The sequence below is a fragment of the Macrobrachium nipponense genome, chromosome 33 (genome assembly GCF_015104395.2).
Source record: "Macrobrachium nipponense isolate FS-2020 chromosome 33, ASM1510439v2, whole genome shotgun sequence".
NCBI lineage: Eukaryota > Metazoa > Arthropoda > Malacostraca > Decapoda > Palaemonidae > Macrobrachium > Macrobrachium nipponense.
The window spans coordinates 22,288,302-22,310,801 of record NC_087219.1 but is presented as its reverse complement, the minus strand read 5'-3'; the positions used below and the strand labels follow the sequence as shown (position 1 = coordinate 22,310,801).

The following is a 22,500-nucleotide window of genomic DNA, read 5'->3' as shown; positions in this document are numbered from 1 at the left end:
TTGTGTACCTACTATGAAACTATATGATAGCTAGTTGAATACCGACGAGTTGTTTGTTCAATTCCGGTTTCATTTTTCTTAATAAAACAGCGACTCTGAAATTAAAAGGTCCAGTCTATTTTGAGCAAAAAGACAGTACTCTAAAATCTAGGTGAGTGAAAGGATGGTCCTGTGGCTAAACTGGGTGGATCCCTTTATGCAGAAAATGGGGTGGGGTTTAGAAAGAGGGAAACCTAGTCTAACGAAAGACCTCTGTGTTTCCAAAAAATTCTGTGTCTAAGCCAGCGGGTAACTGGATCCCACGTATCGCCAGCCACACTGCGACAGGTAAACAAGTAAACGACACTCGAATTTAAGGTCCCACAGGAAGAGCAGGCTTCTCCCTCAAAAGTGATCCTCAGTAAAATGGGTTTAGTAAAAACAAATCTGAACTAACTTAGGAAAACTATGCTTAAGTATTTATTCTTGTAACTTTTTTCGTACCAAGTAGTACTATGACCAAGGAAAGGCAGTTTAATATATACTTTACAAAATCTTACTAGCAGTACTGTACACGGTCTGGGACAAAATTTCTCATGTAGAAAATTTTTCAGAACTTTGTAAAAAGACAAATACGGGATAAGAATTTTCGGAAAAATAATTCTGGAGGAAGACCATGTCTTGATGAAATAAATAAAATCTACAAACAGACATTGTAAGCTCTATTTATCATAGTACGTATTGAATTAAGTTTAAAACAACTTTGGTGAAAAACTAAGATAATTCAATCCCAAGCAGTAAAGTACTTTTCCTATAAACGGAAGTCTGAAATTTACCTCTATTTCTGTGTACCTGAACAATCTAAAAATGACAACATATCCTGTTCTGTCTCACAAGTAAAAAGAAATATTAGGATGACGAGAATTAAATATTCTAAAAAATAAATCCACGTGTGAACGTTCCCTAAACACAAGGAAAGTGTCAATCCACATACCTACGATAATACAAGGGTTTGAAAGCAACAGGGCATTCAGACATCCAATCTTTTCACAATTGTAATAACTTTCGCAAATCTATTTTTACTAAGTCCAAAAGTTGTTATGTGGTTTTCACATATATTATTAAGAATAATGTCAGTTGTTTCTTTTAATGGGATATTTGTGAAAAGAGAGGTTACATCAAAAACTAGCCATTACAACATCTTGTTTAAAATCGAAAGAACACAATTCTTTGACAAACTTGGAAGAATTTGGGATAAACTCACTAAAAGGTTTAGAGGTTTTTTAAAACAGGAACTAGAAACTTTTGATAAGTATAGCTCAAAAGTGCCAATTGAAGATATAATGGTGTTCTCAACGGTTTTCATATTTTATGCACCTTAGGTAGACCATACTATAACCGGGCTTTGACCCTGAAGCATATAAATTACTATAAGCAACTTCCCCAATTTCCCAATCTCTCAAACTTCTTAACTATCCTATTTAATTTATCTTCTAATTCAAAATTGTGGACCCGCAATATCTTACAATATCCTTGTGTTTTAGGGAACGTTCACACTGGATTATTTTTAGAATATTTTAATTCTCGTCATCCTAATATTTCTTTTACTTGTGAGACAGAACAGGATAATATGTTTTTGGTCATTTTTCGATGTTCAGGTACACAGAATAGAGGTAAATTTCAGACTTCCGTTATAGGAAAAGTACTTTTACTGGCTTGGGATTGAATTATCTTAGTTTTTTTTCACCAAAGTTGTTTAAAACTTAATTCAATACGTACTATGATAATAGAGCTTACAATGTCTGTTGTGATTTTTAATTTATTTCATCAAGACATGGTCTTCCCTCAGAATTATTTTTCCGAAAATTCTTATCCCGTATTTGTCTTTTACAAAGTTCTGAAAAAATTTTTCTACATGAGAAATTTTGTCCCAGAGAAACCGGTGTACAGTACTGGCTAGTAAAGATGTAAAGTATATTAACTGCCTTTCCTTGGTCATAGTAGCTACTTGGTACGAAAAAAAGTTACAAGAAATACTTTAAGCATAGTTTTCCTCAAGTTAGTTCAGATTTGTTTTTACTAACCCTCCTTTTACTGTAGGATCACTTTTGAGGGAGAGAACTGCTCTTCCGTGGACCTTAATTCGAGGTGTCGTACGCCCACCTGCTGCCAAAGGCTGCCGTGCCCTCAGGCACTGGGTATTTAGGGAAAAAAGTTATCCTTTTAGGAAGATGCGTTTTTTTCTCTTTTCAACCCATTTTTTTTTTTTTTTTTTACGGACGGCAACCCATCCCATCTATATTTGTATATATATAATGTGTGTGTATGTATGTATGTACTATGTATATATATATATGTATATATATATATATATATATTATATATATATAGTAAATATATATATATATATATATATATATATATATATATATGTATATATAAGCACACACACACACCTATATATATTATATATATATATATATATATATATAAATATATATATATATATATATAATATATATATATATATATATTTGTGTGTGTGTGTATGAATGATAAAAACGCTATGCTTTCGTGCAGAGAGAGAGAGAGAGAGAGAGGAGAGAGAGAGAGAGAGAGAGAGAGAGAGATTACTTCCCTCTTGGGCCTGAGTAGGCATTGTTCTTTCAGAGTCAGCCTCTACTAATGAGTTTTTTTTTTCTTTTTTTGTTTTTTTTTTTTTTTTTTTTTTTTTTTTTTTTTTTTTTTTTTGCTGACGACTTGTGTTTCAACATAATTATATGTGACTTGCACTGGGGAGGAAGTTTTGCAACAGCTGAGGTTTACAAGAAACTTCTTCTGTTTGTTGAATAAGAAATAGTGAACAATACACACACAGATATATCTATATATATATATATAGTATATATATATATATATATATATATATATTGTATGTATGTATGATGTATGTATATATATATATGTGTGTATATATATATAAATATATATATATATAATATATATATATAATCCTATATCTGGGTAAACTGTTCTGCTACGATAGAATTCCATCTAATGAAAGGAGCCATAAAAATGCATAAAATATAGAAAGTATTAAGTACTATATTTCTGAGACCCACCCTGCTGTCTCTTCAGGTAGGTAATGAAGAGGTCTCTGAAGTATAGTAATTATTTTCTATATTTTGGGTTTTTTATGGGCTCCTTATATCAGATATATACATATATTTTTATATGTATGTAGTTTCTGTTCATGTATATAAATTTATATATATATATATATATATGCATGCATACATACACATATATTTCATAAGCATTAGTGGTTTAATATCCAAATCGCTCTACGTGAGAAATAATTGAATTAGAATTGATTTCCAAGACAGCCTGAATGGTCAGTGGACGTTTCACTGAAGTGGGAGGTGGTTGCTGTCGGTAGATCGAATCCGCCAGGTGACGAGCCAATGATCAATTCTATTTTTTTTGGTATCATCCGAGCTGGAGCCGTTTGGATATTAAACGACATTTGTAGCTCAAATGTTTGTGAACAATATAAAAATTTGTCAGTTAATGGCTAAAATTGCTGTACATTATGTATTAGTATGTTATGTATAGTGTTGTGTGTGGTTGTGTGTGTGTGTGGTGAGAGAGGAGGAGAGAGAAGGAGAGAGAGAAGAGAGCTTGAGAGAGAGAGAGATGATAGCTGGTGTGGGGGTATGTTTCTATATAAAAGGATTATTGTATCTAAGATTTATCTAATTTATCATATATATATCTTACTTAATATAATAAAAACCAAAATATCATATGTATATAAATAAAATTTATTATTATTGTAATATATTATATTATATAAGTATATTATTTTATATATAATATAATATAATATATATGAGAGATGGACGATGAGAGAGAGAAGAAAGGTGATGAGATGGACGAGAGAACGGAAGACGAGGAGGATGCGATGGATGAGAGAGAGAGAGAGAAGAAGAAGAAAGAAGCGGGTGAGACCAACAAAAGAAACTTACTGTAAGAAACCAGGTGAGCAGAAGTCATTAATTTAACGGTTGTGAAGAACTCACGATTAGACCAGGTGTTGTAGATTCCCTACAATAAAACTTTTTTGGGTGATGTAAAGGGTAGAGAGACGGGGAATGTGATTTACTAAGAGAGAGAGAGAGAGAGAGAGAGAGAGAGAGAGAGAGAGAGAGAGGATGTTGATGATTAAATTCAACAGCCGTTGTACACACATATATATTATGTGATTAAAAAATCACAGTAGATGTACCTGACTTCATTAAATAAGCGAATACAACAGGAAAATGACAATATATAATATATAGGAACGAATGACAATGTCTTAGTAAAGACGAAAAGCGCTTGGATTTCTGCCTATCCTTTTACTATGGAATTCGCTTATATATACCTCATATATATTATATATATATATATATATATATATATATAATATATATGTATATAATATATACGCACATATACATATATAAATTGGTTACGTCCACATTGATTTACAGGTCTCATTGTCACCCATAGCTTGTTAAACCAGTTCCTTAAGGTCTATTGCAAGTTTCAACAGTGGTCATGCTAAGGGCGTCTCGGGTTTAGTGATGGGCACCCATCCAAGTAATGCTCAAACCTAAAGGCGCTCTGCAGATTAATAAAACCTTAATTTACTCACTGATACTCTAGTTGTCGTTTACACCTAATTCCAAGATTGTTCAGAAGGTAAAGAAACACATTGGAAAGAAGAGAATTCCATATTCCGGAAGAGGAAGGAATTAAGGAATGATCAAAATGGTTGATCGTCGCGTTGGTATAATAGATTCACATCAGCCGTGCATCTGATGTCTAGGCCAGTCCCTTACGATGCTCCTGATTGGGTGTTGATAAGCCAATCACAGGGCTGTAAACTCTTAGTCTCTCTCGAGAGTTCACATAGGCAGGATGTCTGTTCCACCTCTCTTGAGGGATACTTTTGATAGACGCATCCCTCAGGAGAGGTGGAACATACATCCTGCCTATGTGAACTCTCGAGAGACTGAGAGTTTCCTACCCTGTGATTGGCTTATTAACAGCCAATCAGGTGCGTCGTAAGGGACTAGCCTAGACATCGGATGCACGGTTGATGTGAATCTACTATAGCTTCCGGTTGTTGTTTCTTAAAGGTTTGTCTGGGTCAAAAAGCCACTTATTCAGTTCATCCTATGAAAACGAGACATGGAAAGGTGACCCCCATTTATACAGGTGTCCACAGGTAAACAAGTGTGTTGTGACGTCAGTTTTAAATAGAAATAAATCAGTCAATCAAGTAAACAAGCCGGTTACCCGTAATCGTCAAATGACAGACAAACAGAGAAGCCCCACTCTCTATTTTCCCTAACGAGCGTTTACGGGTAAACAGTCCACTTACTTACCTGTGACAATCTCAGGAAAGGTTGTCTCGATGCTCTTTATTACAGGTGTCAACAGGTAGAGGAACCTCTTACCTGTAATTACCGAATAACTGCTTAATGAGGAGAAAACCACGTGGCCTTTTGCGACGGAGTTAATTGTCTTTTGTTCAGCTTAATTATTGATGGCATTTTTATGGTGGCCAGGTGTGTTTGAGCCCAGGTACTAGGGGGAGATAAGAGTCTACAATTAAATATGACAATAGTTTAAATTAAAATTAGGAAGAACACGGCAGAAGGGAAAGAAAATGTTAGTTTTTTATAATAATAATAATAATAATAATAATAATAATAATAATAATAATAATAATAATTATAATAATAATTATATTATTATTTGTATTCTTATTATTTATTATTTTATTATTATTATTATTGTTATTATTATTATTATTATGATGCAGAGATCAATATTAGGAAAAATGTAATACATTGATTCCTCTCTTATTCCGGCCTGGGCTAGTTTAGAATGTGGGTTCCCGTTACAGCTCTCTAAACGCATCACTGCTAAATTCATTAATGACGAGAGGGAGAGAGAGAGAGTTTCGGTATTTAGCGTAATGCAATAGAAGAAGAAAATACTCTAGCACACTGTACACATGAGAGAGAGAGAGAGAGATGAGAGAGAGAGAGAGAGAGAGAGCGCGCACGGCCACACCCAGCACAGCTCGAAGAGGACCAGCGTAATTTCGGGGATGCCTCGTAGATGTGACCTCCTAATCGGTAACCGCATCTCCCCAAATGAAGGGTTCCTCCTAAACATATGGCCTGGCTCTTATCTCAGGCAGATACAGATCAGCTGCTGGCCGTTCCGGTTGACCCTCTGTTGACGTGGTATGGACACACACACAATATATATATATATATATATATATATATATATATATATATATATAATCACTAGTTCCTTACTTAGTGTGTTTGTGTGTGTATATATATATATATATATATAGATATATGTATATATATATATATATATATTATATATCTATATATATATATATATATATATATTTATAAAGTGTGCGTGTGTGTTTGTGTGTGTGGGAAAAGATGGGTGTGTCTCATTTGTCTTTTTTTTTCATATTTTTTCTCTCTCACCTAACCAGAGAAATTACATTCCTTGTACAATCGGCCGTTGCCCTTTCCACTGTAGTAGATGTACTGTAATTCTACATTACAGCTTTGGAATTACAGAGCGGAATTACAGAACTAGACCTCTGAATAACTGTTATTCCCTGTCATTGCCACGATCGCGTAAGCGCGCGCGCATTTGATGTGTAGGCTATCTTCGTTCGTACGTATGTGTGTGTGTGTGTATTTTGTTTTTTATATGGATGGGCCTGTATTATTTTAATACGAAGTCACTTGTTACTTATACGTACATAAATTTTATTATTTGTTTAAAAATACATGTTTTGATGCGTGTGTGTGTGATTGTTGAGGTTCTCCTGTTGTGTGTGTGTAAATACACACACGCAACATACAATATGAATTAACATTTGTTTGTGTGTCAGAATATAAGGTCAGGAAACAACTGCTCATTATTTTTCAAATTCTCTCCAACTCTGTTTGAGATGAATTGTAGGATATCTGGAGGAGTAATGAAAAGGTGTGCCGAGGAAATGACAACTTCCCTAATGGAAATGAGAGCTTGCTCGGTGGAAGTGACAATTTCTCCTAATGGAAGCGACTGTTCTTTCCGCAAGGAGGTGTGCTTTCACCTCAGACTTTTGTTTGTTTGTTTCTTCGTTTTAGACGTCAGTTCCAGTAGCTGGAATTTTGGGGTGAACTAACGAGGAAACATTTATTTTAGTTTTGAGGGGAATTCAGTTCCGGATCAGATTCTAATTCTGGTTAATGATGAAACACCAGTCTTGACAGTTGTGGTGGATTCTAGGCGATAGAATAAAAAAGAAACAGGCAACCATATATATATTATAATATATAGTATAATTAATATAATATCTATATATGATACATATATATAGTAATGATTTATGTATGTCTAATATATTATTACATATATATATTATATAGGTATGTGTGTATGGTACTAACTATATACAAATATATATATGTATCAACAGTAGAATCCACAGTAGTACTCTTGAGTATTATTTTTCATATATATATATATATACAGGCGGTCCCTGGGTTACGACGGGGGTTCCGTTCTTGAGATGCGTTGTAAGCCAAAAATTGTCGTAAGCCGGAACATCATCAAAAATCCTAAGAAAACCTTACTTTTAATGCTTTGGGTGCATTGAAAACTATGTAAACTGCATTCTTATGGCATTTTTCATCAAAAAAACCTTCAAATATTGATTATTTTGTATTTTTGGTGTCATATTTCATCTCTCAGATGAGCGTTGTAGGCGTCGTAACCCTGGAACATGTGTCGTAACCCTGGAAATAACGTCTATTGACAAGCGTCGTAACCTCGGAACGTCGTAAGCCGACACCGTCGTAACCCGGGGACTGCCTGTATATATATATATATATATATATATATATATATATATATATATATATATGTGTGTGTGTGTGTGTGTGTGTGTGTGTGTGTTTATATTTCTATATATACATATACATATTGTAGATTATTATTAAAAAAAAATTGACTCCTTCCTGGATGATTATAAATGGTATCACTTGTACACTGGCGCTGTTGGAATTTCAAGTGGCTTACGTTAATAATACAACAAACACATCCCAAGATAGAGGAATGCTCTCTGGAGGGTTGTGAATACCTTGGGAGTGGAAATCCCCCTAATGTTGTACCATTTGCTACAACACCTTCAGGAGGGAGGTCTCCCTCCTGAAGGTGTTGTAGCAAATGGTACAACCTGGACATTATTCATTTGGAGAAACAAATCCACAGTTATGGATGGGTACATATATTTAAGAAATCAACCTCTTCAGAGAGCTTTCTGGAATCTGGTGGATTCCCCATATATAACTGTGGGTATGTTTCTCCATTTCAAGACTCATGCTACTGTAAGTATTTTTAATTACTCATCTTGGAAGCTCACTGGTGTGGGTACCAGGTGCAGTGTCCATTGACCTTCCTCTCTTGAGGCCAGTGATAATCCGTCACTTTTGTGGAATGGCACGAAAAGAAAATCATAAAAGAGTTATTGTCATTCTGCGTGATGTGAAAGTTGCATAATAGCAAAGTTTGGGGAGATGTTATGGAACGGTGGTTCTTAACCTTTTTATGACCACGCCCCCTCTTAAGAGTTGTTCCTTTCTTTCACGCACCCCTTGCATCTATAAGTAAAATTCCCTCCCACATATAAAGGAAAATGAAAAAAATGAGAAAGAGAAGGGGTTTCGAGGGATAGGGAGGGAGGTCAATAATTACAAAACATGGTAAGACCAACGGGCATAACTAGAGTAGCAGATTCCAGGAAAGTAACGTTATAAGGCGATACTTTTGTGTTCTTTCATAAACTTCTGAATATTAGTTCCTCACTCTTGTTAAGAGAATAACGAATATCATTAGAAATTTTAACAAAAAATGTTCCCCAGGGCTCGTTCTCCCCTGGAAATGGCTGAAGCCCCCCCAGTTGAAGAACCATTGGTGTGGAAGAAGAATTGGAAAGGATGCGCCTCGATTCCTGGGTGTGCGAAAGTAGTCTCAGTCTGTGTATTGGTGTTAGATGCACTGCTGATGCGTCCTGTCTGCAGGTGAATGAAGTTGCTGGTGTTGCGCGGAAGTTTTGCTGCGCAATCGAGGAGTTAAATGATGAAACTGGTTGAAAAATATATTATTAATTTATTTCCTAGTTGGGATCACTGATTTTTATGAGCCTACTTCAGCTGTCTTTTATCTTGAACGATTCATTTCATTCTTGGTTTTGGCAGATGTTTGACCTACTCCAACCCTCCCTAATGCAATAGTGGCATGTCGGATACCCTTACCCCTGCAAGCCTTGTATCCTGAGGGGAAATACACGGAGAAACTTCAAACTTATCTGCTGGGATTCGAACACATCCGTGGCAGACATAGTGATGTTTCCTTAACCCATTATATATACAACCACACACACACATAGATATATATATATATATATATATATATATATATATATATATATATGTGTGTCGTGTTGTGTGTGTGTGTGTGTGTGTACACACACACACACATATTATATATATATATATATATATATATATTATATATATATATATATATATATATATAGTATGTTTTCGAAAAGCAGTTACATAAAGAGCAATTTAACATAAATCAAGGTAAAGCAAAATATAAGTTATGAAAATTACTTTAATTTACAATTGAACTGAAAACATTAGGACAATTATCAATAAGAATAATGACTGGCGAATAGGATGATCCTGGTCGAGTTTCAAACCTTGGAAAACTTAGGCGTGGACGTTCTAACCTCTCTCCGTCAGAGAACCTGCATTCGGTCCGCACTATTGCCCCTTATTTTCCGAAACATCTGAAGGATCTGTAACCCATTACACGAAACATTATAAACTTGAAATGCAAGGGGCTACAAACATATATGTGTGCATATATGCTTCGTCTTGAAAACAAACCTTGAACGTTAAGTAAACTATACGGAAATATATAACCTCATCTCAATATAGGAAACATCAAAATTACTCCTTAAAGTATCCTTAGTTTTCGAAAAACTTAATTAAATTAAATTTGAAATAATGACGGTATCAATGACGAAAGTTAAAACGTAATATAAGACCCTTCCGACTTTATTATATATATATATGGGTTTGGTTGCTAGACACTCGTTATACTAATAACGTAACTATTGTAAAAAGTTTACAAAGCAAATGCACCGTACATATTGCAAACCTTACCTCAACAAATAACCAGTCATTTAGGTCCATTATAAAGCAGTGACGAAGGTAGTGGTGATGATGGAAGTCTTCTATAGAGCTCTTGAGTAGTAGGTATAAGGTGTTCAAGACGATGGCGTTCATCCTTGAGAAGTTACGTCCAGAGCCACGGTTCTCAATATAATGTCTGACAGCCATTGCTTCTGGGCTGTAATCTATTTTCTTCAAATCCGGAGAAGTCTGCTTTGGTCCTGTAGCTTCTTACGCTGAACTCTCCGTACTCCCTTCTTCAGGTCGCTCGCTGCCCACAACGGTTTCTAAGCCTGGTGTTAGGTGGCGAACAACCTGGCAAACTTAAATACATGGTTCAGGAATGGCTCGTTACTTTTAAATTGTCCTAGGAGGTAGTTAGGTATGCAAATAAAATGCATTTGCTTTTAATATAAAAAAGAATCAAACTATTCCTAACCAAACGTTAATTAACATAAAAACCACAACCAAACTCAATACATATAATATGTAAAAAATCAAATGCGCACTAATGGGCATTTTTCTACAGTATGTATGTAGCCCATAAAAACACCAAAAGGGTATATTTAACAGCGTTATACGTTGAAGGAAGTTGAAGAAGACAGATGTCTTAGAAATATAACGCTTTTAATTCTATTCTTTATGGTTTTATGGGGTTACATGTGTGTGTGTGTAATATATATATATATATATATATATATATATACACACACACATATATATAAATATATGTGCGTGTGCTTGTATACAGAGAGAGAGAGAGAGAGATGAGAGAGAGAGAGAGAGAGAAGAGAGATTCCTTGTAACCTTCTAAAAACAGCCAGATCTCTTAAACTCCCAGGCACCCTGTAAAAAAAATAATAAAAAAAAAAAAACAAAAAACGCGCTGGAGGCGCCGTAACCTTTCGTTTCCGGTGACGAGTGAAAGGTTATTCAGGTCAGAAAAAATGAATAACTCTTTCAACCCCATTCATTCTCTCAACCCAGATCCGTTTTCTACTGTCAAACTCAACTCTGGTAGGTCATCCCCCACCCTCCTCTCAAGGTCATTCTCATGTGACCTTACCTGACCTTTTAGCAGATGCTTGTTAAGTAATAATAATAATAATAATAATAATAATAATAATAAATATTTTATAAAGTATTGTGGCTACTTCAGCAGCCTTATGCTTGTAGATTCTTCTCTATTTTTCGAAAAGCGGCTTTTTCTGTACTACTTATACAGGCTAGTAGAGCGCCTATGGAGGTCATTTTGAAATGCAGGGTCAAGATCAGTGTATATATTTTTATATTTTAATTTTACAGATAAACTATGATACCTTAGTCATCAAAGTTTATCTGTAAAATTGAAATTATAAAAACACATATACTGATCTTGACCTTGCATTTGAAAATCACCACCATAGTCGCTCGACTTGCCTGTTTAAGTAGTACAGAAAAAGCCGCTTTTCGAAAAATATAGACGAATCTCTACAAGCGTAACGCTGCTGAAGTAGCCTTAGCCATTACTTTTAACAAAATATGCTTGAGAGAGTCTGCTTCCTAAATAATAATGATAATAATAATACTAATTATTATTATTATTTTTTTAGAGCAAAAAAAATTAATAAATAATAATAATAATAATAATAATAATAATAATAATAATAATAATTAGTATTATTATTATCATTATTATTTAGGAAGCAGACTCTCTCAAGCCTATTTTGTTAAAAGTAATGGCTAAGGCTACTTCAGCAGCGTTACGCTTGTAGAGATTCGTCTATATTTTTCGAAAAGCGGCTTTTTCTGTACTACTTAAACAGGCAAGTCGAGCGACTATGGTGGTGATTTTCAAATGCAAGGTCAAGAACAGTATATGTATTTTTATAATTTCAATCTGTAAAATTGAAATATAAAAATATATACACTGATCTTGACCCTGCATTTCAAAATGAACTCCATAGGTGCTCTCTGAGACAAATAAAAATATCTATGAACGTGGAAAGCTTAAGATTTCTCAGATAGAATTACATATGTGTAAAGACGATTAACAAAGAGAAGTATAAAAATTTAAAACCAAATAAAATACAATAAACCAACAATCTGACAAACATACACAAACATGAACACCAACATAAATCAGAGGAAATAACTTATCCAGTAAAAGGAGATTTGCTTTCACTATTTACCTAAGCTGACCCATGCTGTCATATCCATTAAAATATCTTGTTTTCTCTACTACCGGATGTGGATTTGGATTTGGAAGATTCCAAAATTTGTCCTACACAAATGGAGGTCTTCTAAAAGTCACAAGTGGATCTAATTTTTGATCCGGATGAGGATGAATCAATTCGTGATCCGTGATACTTATTCTGATCCGGGAACAATTACCACCTTATTTTTGATCCAGATGAGGATGAGTATAAAATTCTTGATCCGTGATCCCTACTCTGATCCGGGAATAATTACCACCTAGTTCTTGAACCAGATGAGGATGAGTCAAATTCGTGATCCGTGATACTTATCCTGATCCGGGAACAATTACTACCTAATTTTTTATCCAGCTGAGGGTGAGTCAAATTCATGATCCATGATACTTACTCTGATCCGTGAATAATCACCACCAAGTTCTTGAACCATATGACGATGAGTCAAATTCATGATCCGTGATACTTATTCAGATCCGGGAAGAATTACCACCTAACTTTTGATCTGGGTGAAGATAAGTCAAATTCATGATCCGTGATACTTATTCTGATCCGGGAAGAATTACCACCTAACTTTTGATCTGGGTGAAGATAAGTCAAATTCGTGATCCGTGATACTTATTCTGATCCGGGAAGAATTACCACCTTATTTTTTTTATTCAGGTGAAGATGAGTCAAACTCATGATCCGTGATACTTATTCAGATCCGGGAAGAATTACCACCTAACTTTTGAACCAGATGAGGATGAGTCAAATTCATGATCCATGATTCTTATTCTGATCCAGGAAGAATTACCACCTAATTTTTTATCCAGATGAGGATGAGTACAAAATTGTTGATCCGTGACACCTATTCTGATCTGCAGATAATTACCACCTAGTTCTTGAACCAGATGAGGATGAGTCAAATTCGTGATCCGTGATACTTATTCTGATCCAGGAATAATCACCACCTAACTTTTGATCCGGATGAAGATGAGTCAAATTCGTGATCAGGTAAGAACGAGTACAAAATTGTTGATCCGCGACCCCTATACTGATCCACAGATAATTACCATCTAGTTCTTGAACCAGATGAGGATGAGTCAAATTCGTGATCAGTGATACTTATTCTGATCTGGGAAGAATTGCTATCCAGTTTTTGATCCAGATGAAGATGAGTGTAATTCATGATCCGTGATACTTATTCTGATCCGGGTAGAATTACTATGTAACTTTTGACGAGATGAGGATAAGTCAAATTCATGATCCATGATGCATATTCTGATCTGGAAAGAATTACCTCCTAACTTTTGATCCAGATGAAGATGAGTTGTGATCCGTGATACTTATTTTCACCCGGGAAGAAATACCACCTACCTTTTGATCCGGATGAAGATGAGTCAAATTCTGATCCGGGAAGAATTGCCATCAATATTTGATCCAGATGAAGATGAGTACAAAGTTCTTGATTTATCCTGATCAGGAAAGGATTTGACCTCCAAATTTCGAAGGTTGGTCATTGATTGATGGAAACAGGTTCCCTGAAATTCCAGGAGAAAAAATATAGCCGATTATAGCCGAGATTCAGTGTAAGAGAATTCTTTGATAATTGAAAGTTACCAGAAATTCCAAGACCCGGATTTGGAACCAGATTAGGATTGCCATTAAATTTCGCAGATTTGAAAGTTTCGTGGAATTTCTTAGTTTGCTGGGAAGGATTTTCCCCCAAATCTTATAGAAATAAAAGGAAAGGAATTTAATAAAAAGTCAAGAAATCAATTGTAAGTTAACAATTAAAGACTAAATTAATAAATAGAACGACAGTGACAGAGAATGTCGGATGAAACGATTGAGAAATACAAAACGAAATCACACGCGTGAGTAAAAGGAATAGAGTAATTTTCACACATAAAAAAATATAACAATCTGAACAACTAAACGAAAAAATTGAGAGTAACTTACTGAAAAATCTTACGCAAAATAAAATCAATGATCGAAAGAAAAAAAATAGATAAAAGATCAAGTCAGTCACAGTTTTATAGCTCACAGAGTTTATTGAAGCTCAAACTTTCCCTCACGACCCCCGATGGAAATTGTCGGTAATGGCAGTGGTAATGGTAGTGATGAGGGTAATGATAGTGAAGAGAGATTGTGTGAAAAGCTGCTCTTAATTTCACCGTGGGGTCACTGTCACCCTAAGATGTAGGGGGGCTTAGATGCAGATATTCAGCTATTGGCAAAATCGCTTCGAACTTTCAAAAATAGGAAAAGCGCCTCCGTGGTGTGGTCGGTTTGGTCTTGGACTACCACCTCGGTGGCTGCGAGTTCGGTTCTCGGGCATTCCACTGGGGGGTTAGAGATGTGTATATCTGGTGATAGAAGTTCACTTTTGACGTGGTTCGTTGGTCCCGTTGCTGAATAACCACTGGTTCCATGCAACGTAAAAATACCATATAAACATAACAAACAAACTGTCAAAAATAATGGCAACACTGGTACGAGATAGATAACTATTGATTTATATACTGTAGTAGTTATTTAAGAGTTTATATTATTTCCCGATTTTTGAGATCATTGTTTTCCCGTCAGTAGTAATAATATTAGTAATGATAATGCACTTTGAGCGAACTTATTATTAAAAATAAAATTAGAATATTTTTCAAAGGGCATGTTTTTTTTATATAAATTCAGATATATTCAATTGAGAAGAAAATGTTTTCCCCTTTAGCTATAGTGTGTTCAGCTTGAAAGGAGTATTTTTTTTAGTATGAATTTTCAATTTATTAAAATCCAAAGATATTTAATCAGAAAATGTCTTCTTCGTTGTTATGAAGTGTGTTTCATTTGAAAGGAATATTTTACAAAGTATATATCTTAGAATAAATTAAATAATTAATATTTTCAATAAATAAAAGGAAATTATTTGTATTTGTTGGTATTAAATCTGTTCAGTTTAAAGTAATATTTTTCTTTTAAAATGTTTTGAAAGTATACTATTCATTACAGAAAGAAGAGAAACAGATTGTGTTCAGTTAATAATCAGTTGTTTTTCTTTATTGTTAAAGAATATGTTCAGTATAGATTTTTTTTCGGATTAGCATCATAATATTTAGTTTTGAAATTCACGAATATATATATATATATATATATATATATATATATTATATATATATATATATATATGTGTGTGTGTGTGTGTGTGTGTGTGTGTGTGTATATACATATATAAATATATATATATATATATATATATATATATATATATATATATATATATATATCTATATATATATATAATTTTGGTATAATTAGAAAGGAAATATTTTGCCTAAATCACTGCTCGTAGAATCATTAATTATTGGAAGTTTTTTTTCCTTTCCGGCACATTGATGGTAATTTCTTCACGTTCGTTATCAAGAAATGGAAACTGAGTCTCTGTCACGACCCAATTCCTTGGGAAAACATTAAACAAAACTGACTTTCTCTAAACAGTTTCGTCTGTGTAAATTCCTATCGCTTCACTGTGTATGTGCACAGTGCTGACACCTCTGGTAAACATTGCACAGAAACACATATGTACACTCATGCATGTACACACAAATATATACAGCTTACAATGCATACGTATATATATCCGTGTATATGCATATAGAGTTGAACTATGCGCCTACCTGGTAATTAGTTGTATGCAGTGGTCATATCTAGGTTGGAGAGGACCATGGGGCTAGCAACTCAACCTAAAAAACAAAGATTTGTGCCAGAAAACCACCTAAATTTAAAGTTTTTTGGAGACTTTCTACATTATGTCACAGTTTAAATAATTACTGAAATCTTTAATATGTTATTTAATAAATATATTTGTTTTTTTTCCCAGGCACTGGTTCTGGAGGTCACGTGACTTTGACCACCATGGCTGAAACGACAGGCTGACCTCTGCGCCAGGAGGTCAAGGTGGGTACTACCACCCCCCCCCCTCTCTCTCTCTCTCTCTCTCTCGCTCTCTCTCTCTCTCTCTCTTTATATATATATATTATATATAATATATATATATATATATATATATATATATATATATATTATGTATATATATATATATATATATAGATATATATATGTATATATACTATTATATAAAATGTAGTATTTTTTCTCCTGAATTTTGAACTTTTATTTATAGAATAATTTCTCTCTCTCTCTCTCTCTCTCTCTCTCTCTCTCTCTCTCTCTCCTCTCTCTCTCTCTCTGTGACCCAAGTTTGCTTTGGATTGTAAAAACATATTAAGTAGTATATTACAAATTATGCCAAGCTTAGTAAATTTAAATAAAAAATTAATTATTTCTAGCTATACCAGTTTATTAAGACAATTTCCACAACCGTCGATCAAATACCAGGTACCCAGTTCACCGCATAAGCTTACCGGTGTCGTCTTGGAATTATGTAAATGTTTCTAATAAAGCGTTCATGCTCCCCTGGGAACCGTAATAAAGGTTTCTAAAGTTCATTCTTCACTGGGAAGAGCCGCACGCATTGTTTTTCTGGGACCGCATAGAGGTTTCTAAGCGTTCTTCTCCCCATGGGAACTGCATAAAGTTTCTAGCGTTCATTCCCCCTGGGAATGCAAGAGGTTTCTAAAGCGTTCATTCCTCCCTGGGAACCGCATAGAGGTTTCTAAAGCGTTCATTCTCCACTGGGAATTGCATAGAGGTTTCTAAAGCGTTCATTCTCCCGCGGAACCACATAGAGGTTTCTAAGTGTTCATTCTCCTCTGGAAACCTCTAAAGCGTTCATTCTCCCCTGAGCCACTATAGAGGATTTCTTAAGCGTTCATCGTTCGCGTTAAATCGCATAGAGTTCTAACGCGTTCATTCTCGTGGGAACGCAGAGATTTCTAAGCGTTCATTCTCCCGCTGGGAACCGGTAGAAGGTGTTTTAACACGTGTTTTCATGAGTTCTCCGCCTGGGAACCACATAGAGGTTTCTAACGCGTTTTCATTTCTCCACTGGGAATTGCGCATACCGACGTCTTCTAAAGCGTTCATATCCTCCACTGGGAACCTGCATAGAGGTTTCTGAAGGGCGTCTATCCTCCTGCCGGAACCACATATGAGGTTTTCTAAGCGTTCCATATCCCTCTGGGAACCGCAATAAGGTTGTAAAAGCCGTATCCTTCTCCCTGGGAACATCATAGACCGGTTTCTAAAGCGTTACATTACCCTCACTGGGACTGCGGCATAGAGGTTTGTGTAAAGCGTTCAATTCTCCCCTCGGAACCACATAGAGGTTTCTAAACGCGTTCACATTCTCGCCACTGGAACCGCACTAGCAGGTTTCTAAGCCATCTCCCATTCTCTCCTGGGGAACGCCATAGAAGGGTTTAAGCTGTTCATCTATCTCCTCTGGCAACCGCCATAAGGTTTCTAAAGGCGTTCATTCTCGCCCTGAGAACCACATAGAGGTTTCTAAAGCGTTCATTCTCCCTGTAAACGCCACTGAGAGGTTTTCTAACGCGTTCTTTCCTCAGCCGTGGGAATGCAATAGAGATTTTAAAGCGTTCATTTCTCACCCCTGGGAACCGCGTAGAGGTGTTTAAACGTGTTCATTCTTCCCCTGGGAACCATATTGAGGTTTCTAAAGCGTTCATTCTCACCTTGTGAACGCGCATAGAGGTTTTCGTAAAGCGTTCTTTTTACTCCGCGTGGAACTGCAATAGAGCGTTTCTAAAGCATTCATTCTCCCTGGGACCATGCATCGTTCTATCTCTAAAGCGTTTATTCTCCCCTGGGAATCACATAGAGGTTTCTAAAGCGTTCATTCCCTTCTGGGAACCGCATAGAGGTTTGTAAAGCGTTTATTCTCCCCTGGGAACCACATAGAGGTTTCTAAAGCGTTCATTCTCCCCAGGGAACCACATAGAGGTTTCTAAAGTGTTCATTCTCCTCTGGAAACCGCATAAAGGTTTCTAAAGCGTTCATTCTCCCCTGAGAACCACATAAAGGTTTCTAAAGCGTTCATTCTCCCCTGTGAACCGCATAGAGGTTTCTAACACGTTCATTCTCCCGTGGGAACTGCATAGAGGTTTCTACGTTCATTCTCCCCTGGGAACCGCGTAGAGGTGTTTAAAGTGTTCATTCTCCCCTGGGAACCATATTAAGGTTTCTAAAGCGTTCATTCTCCCCTGGGAACAGCATAGAGGTTTCTGAAGCATTCATTCTCCCCTGGGACCTGCATAGATCTATCTAAAGCGTTCATTCTCCCTTGTGAACCGCGTAGAGGTTTCTAAAGCGTTCATTCTCCCCTGGGAACAGCATAGAGGTTTATAAAGCGTTCATTCTCCCCTGGGAACCGCATAGAGGTTTCTATAGCGTTCAGTCTCTCCAGGGAAAACCATTGGGTTTCCTAAGCAGTTCATTTCCCCCCTGGGAACCGCCATAGAGGTTATTTAAAGCGTTCATTCTCCTTGGGGAAACCGTTATAGAGGATTTAAAGCGTTCTTCTCCCCTTGTGAACCGCGTAGGAGGTTTTAAAGCCGTTCATTCTCCCCTGGGAACAGCATAAGAGGTTTATAAAGCGTTCCATCTCCCCATGGGACCGGAAACCGATAGAGGTTTACTATAGCGTTCAGATCTCCCTCCATGGGAACCATATAAAGGTTTCTAAAGCATTCATTCTCCCCTGGGAACCGCATAGAGGATTTAAAGCGTTCATTCTCCCCTGGGAACCGCATAGAGGTTTCTAAAGCATTCAGTCTCTCGAGGGAACCGCATAAAGGTTTCTAAAGTGTTCATTCTCCCCTGGGAACCACAGAAATTTATAAAACATTCATTCTCCCGTGGGAACCACATAGAGGTTTCTAAAGCGTTCAGTCTCTCGAGGGAACCGCATAAATGTTTTTAAAGTGTTCATTCTCCCCTGGGAACGCTATTTGAGGTTTTTAAAGCTAAAGCGTTCATTCTCCCCTGGGAACCGTATTGAGGTTTCTAAAGCGTTTATTCTCCCCAGGGAACCGCATAGAGGTTTCTAATGCGTTCATTCTGCCCAGGGAACCGTATAGAGGTTTCAAAAGCATTTATTCTCTCCAGGGAACCGCATAGAAGTTTCTAAAGCGTTCATTCTCCTGGGAACCTCATAGAGGCTTCTAAAGCGTTCATTCTTCCCTGAGAACAGCATAGAGGTTTCTAAAGTGTTCATTCTCCCCTGGGAACCGTATGAAGGTTTCTAAAGCGTTCATTCTCCCCTGGGAACCGCATAGAGGTTTCTACGCATTCATTCTCCCTTGGGAACCGCATAGAGGTTTCTAAAGCATTCATTTTCCCTTGGGATCCACATAGAGGTTTCTAACGCGTTCATTCTCCCCTGGGAACCGTATGAAGGATTCTAAAGCATTTATTCTCCCCTGGGAATCACATAGATGTTTCTAAAATGTTCATTCTCCCCTGTTAACCACATAGAGGGTTCTAAAACGTTCATTCTCTCCAGGGAACCGCATAGAGGTCTTTAAATCGATCATTCTCCCCTGGGAACCACAAAGAGGTTTCTAAAGCGTTTATTCTCCCATGGGAACCCGCATAGAGGTTTTTAAAGCGTTCATTCTCCCCTGGGAATCGCTTAGAAGTTTCTAAAGCGTTCATATCCCATGGGAATCGCATAGAGGTTTCTAAAGTGTTTTCATTTCTCCCCAGCCCAATAACCGCATAGACATCTCTAACACGTTTATCTTCCCGTCCCTGGGAACCGTATAAAGGTTTCCAAAGCGTTCATTCTCTCATGGGAACCACATAGAGGTTTCTAAAGCGTTCATTCTCCCCTGGAAACCTCGTAGATGTTTTTAACGCGTTCATTTTCCCCTGGGAACCGCATAGAGGTTTCTAAAGTGTTCATTCTCCTCTGGGAATCGCATAGAGATTTTTAGTGTTTATTCTCCCCTGAGGACAGCATAAAGGTCTCTAACGCATTCATTCTCCCCTGGGAACCGTATGAAGGTTTCTAAAGCGTTCATTCTCCCCTGGGAACAACATAGAGGTTTCTAAAGCGTTCATTCTCCTCTGGGAACCACATAGAGGTTTCTAAAGCGTTCATTCTCCCCTGGGAACCAAATATATGTTTCTAAAGCGTTCATTCTCTCCTGGGATCCGCATAGAGGTTTACAAAAGTGTTCGTTCTCCCATGGGAACCACATAGAAATTTCTAAAGCGTTTATTCTCCCGAGGGAACCACATAGAGGTTTCTAAAGCGTTCATTCTCTCCAGGGAACCTTATAAAGGTTTCTAAAGCGTTCATTCTCCCCTGGGAACCACATAGAGGTTTCTGAAGCGTTCATTATCCCCTGGGAACCTCATAGAGGTTTCTAAAGCGTTCATTCTTCCCTGGGAACCTCATAGAGGTTTCTAATGCAATCATTTCCCCCTGGGAACGGCATAGAGGTTTCTAAAGCGTTCATTCTCCCCTGGAAACAGCATAGAGGTTTGTAAAGCATTCATTCTCCCCTGGGAATCACATAGAGGTTTCTAAAGCGTACATTCTCCCCTGGGAACCGCATAGAGGTTTCTAAAACATTTAGTCTCCCCAGGGAACCGCATAGAGGGCTCTAAAACGTACATTCTCCACTGGGAACCACGTAAATGTTTCTAAAGCGTTCATTTTCCCCTGGGAACCGCATATAGATTTCTAAAGCGTTCATTCTCCCGTGGGAACCGTATAAAGGTTTCTAAAGTGTTCATTCTCCCCTGGGAATCGCATAGAGGTTTTTAAAGCATTCATTCTCCCAAGGGAATTGCTTAGAGGTTTCTAAAGTGTTCATTTTCCCCTGGGAACCACATAGAGGTTTCTAAAGCATTCATTCTCCCCTGGGAACCGTATAAATGTTCTTAAGTGTTCTTCTCCCCTGGGAACCACATAGAGGTTTCTAAAGCGTTCATTCTCTCCAGGTAACCGCATAGAGGTTTCTAAAGCGTTAATTCTCCCCTGTGAACCGCATAGTGGTTTCTAAAGCGTTCAACCTCCCCTGGGAACTGCATAGAGGTCTCTAAAGCGTTCATTCTCCCCTAAGAACTGCATAGAGGTTTCTAAATTGTTCAACCTCCCCTGGGGACTGCATAGAGGTCTCTAAAGCGGTTTCTATAGCGTTCAGTCTCTCGAGGGAACCATATAAAGGTTTCTAAAGCGTTCATTCTCCCCTGGGAACCGCATAGAGGTTTTTAAAGCGTTCATTCTCCCTTGGGAACCGCATAGAGGTTTCTAAAGCGTGCATTCTCCCCTGGGAACCGCATAGAGGTTTCTAAAGCGTTCATTCTCCCCTGGGAACCGCTTAGAGGTTTCTAAAGTGTTCATTCTCCCCTGGGAACCACATAGAGGTTTCTAAAACGTTCATTTTCTCCAGGGAACCGCATAGAGGTCTCTAAAGCATTCATTCTCTTCTGGGAACCGCATAGAGTTTTCTAAGACGTTCATTCTCCCCCGGGAACCGCATAGAGGTTTCTAAAGCGTTCATTCTTCCCAGGGAACCGTTTAAAGTGTTCATTCTCCCCTGGGAGCCTCATAGAGGTTTTTAATGCATTCATTCTCCCCTGGGAGCCTCATAGAGGTCTCTAACGCATTCATTCTTCCCTGGGAACCGCATAGAGGTTTCGAAAGCGTTCATTCTCACCTGGGAACCGCATAGAGGTTTCTAAAGCGTACATTCTTCCCTGGGAACAGCATAGAGGTTTCTAAAGCGTTCATTCTCCCCTGGGAACCGCATATAGGTTTCTAAAGTTCATTCTTCCCTGGGAACCGCATAGAGGTCACTGAAGCTTTAAGTCTCTCCTAGGAACCGCATAGAGGTTTCTAAAGCGTTCATTCTTCCCTGGGAACCACATAGAGGTTTCTAAAGTGTTCATTCTCCCCTGGGAACCACATAGAAATTTCTAAAGCGTTCATTCTCCCCTGGGAACCGCATAGAGGTTTCTAAAGCGTTCATTCTCCCCTGGGAACCACATAGAGGTTTCTATAGCGTTCATTCTCCCCTGGGAACCACATAGAAATT

At 37.1% G+C, this 22,500-nt stretch overlaps 1 protein-coding gene across 2 annotated transcripts in view; it reads left to right on the top strand.

The window, feature by feature from the left end:
* LOC135203014 (microtubule-associated protein futsch-like) overlaps positions 1 to 22,500 on the top strand; it is a 296,133-nt gene that overhangs the window by 82,225 nt on the left and 191,408 nt on the right. For both annotated transcript variants that reach the window (XM_064232583.1, XM_064232582.1), the window contains exon 2: positions 16,353 to 16,429. The gene's annotated coding sequence lies outside the window, so the exon portion shown is untranslated. The remainder of the gene's footprint in view (positions 1 to 16,352; positions 16,430 to 22,500) is intronic.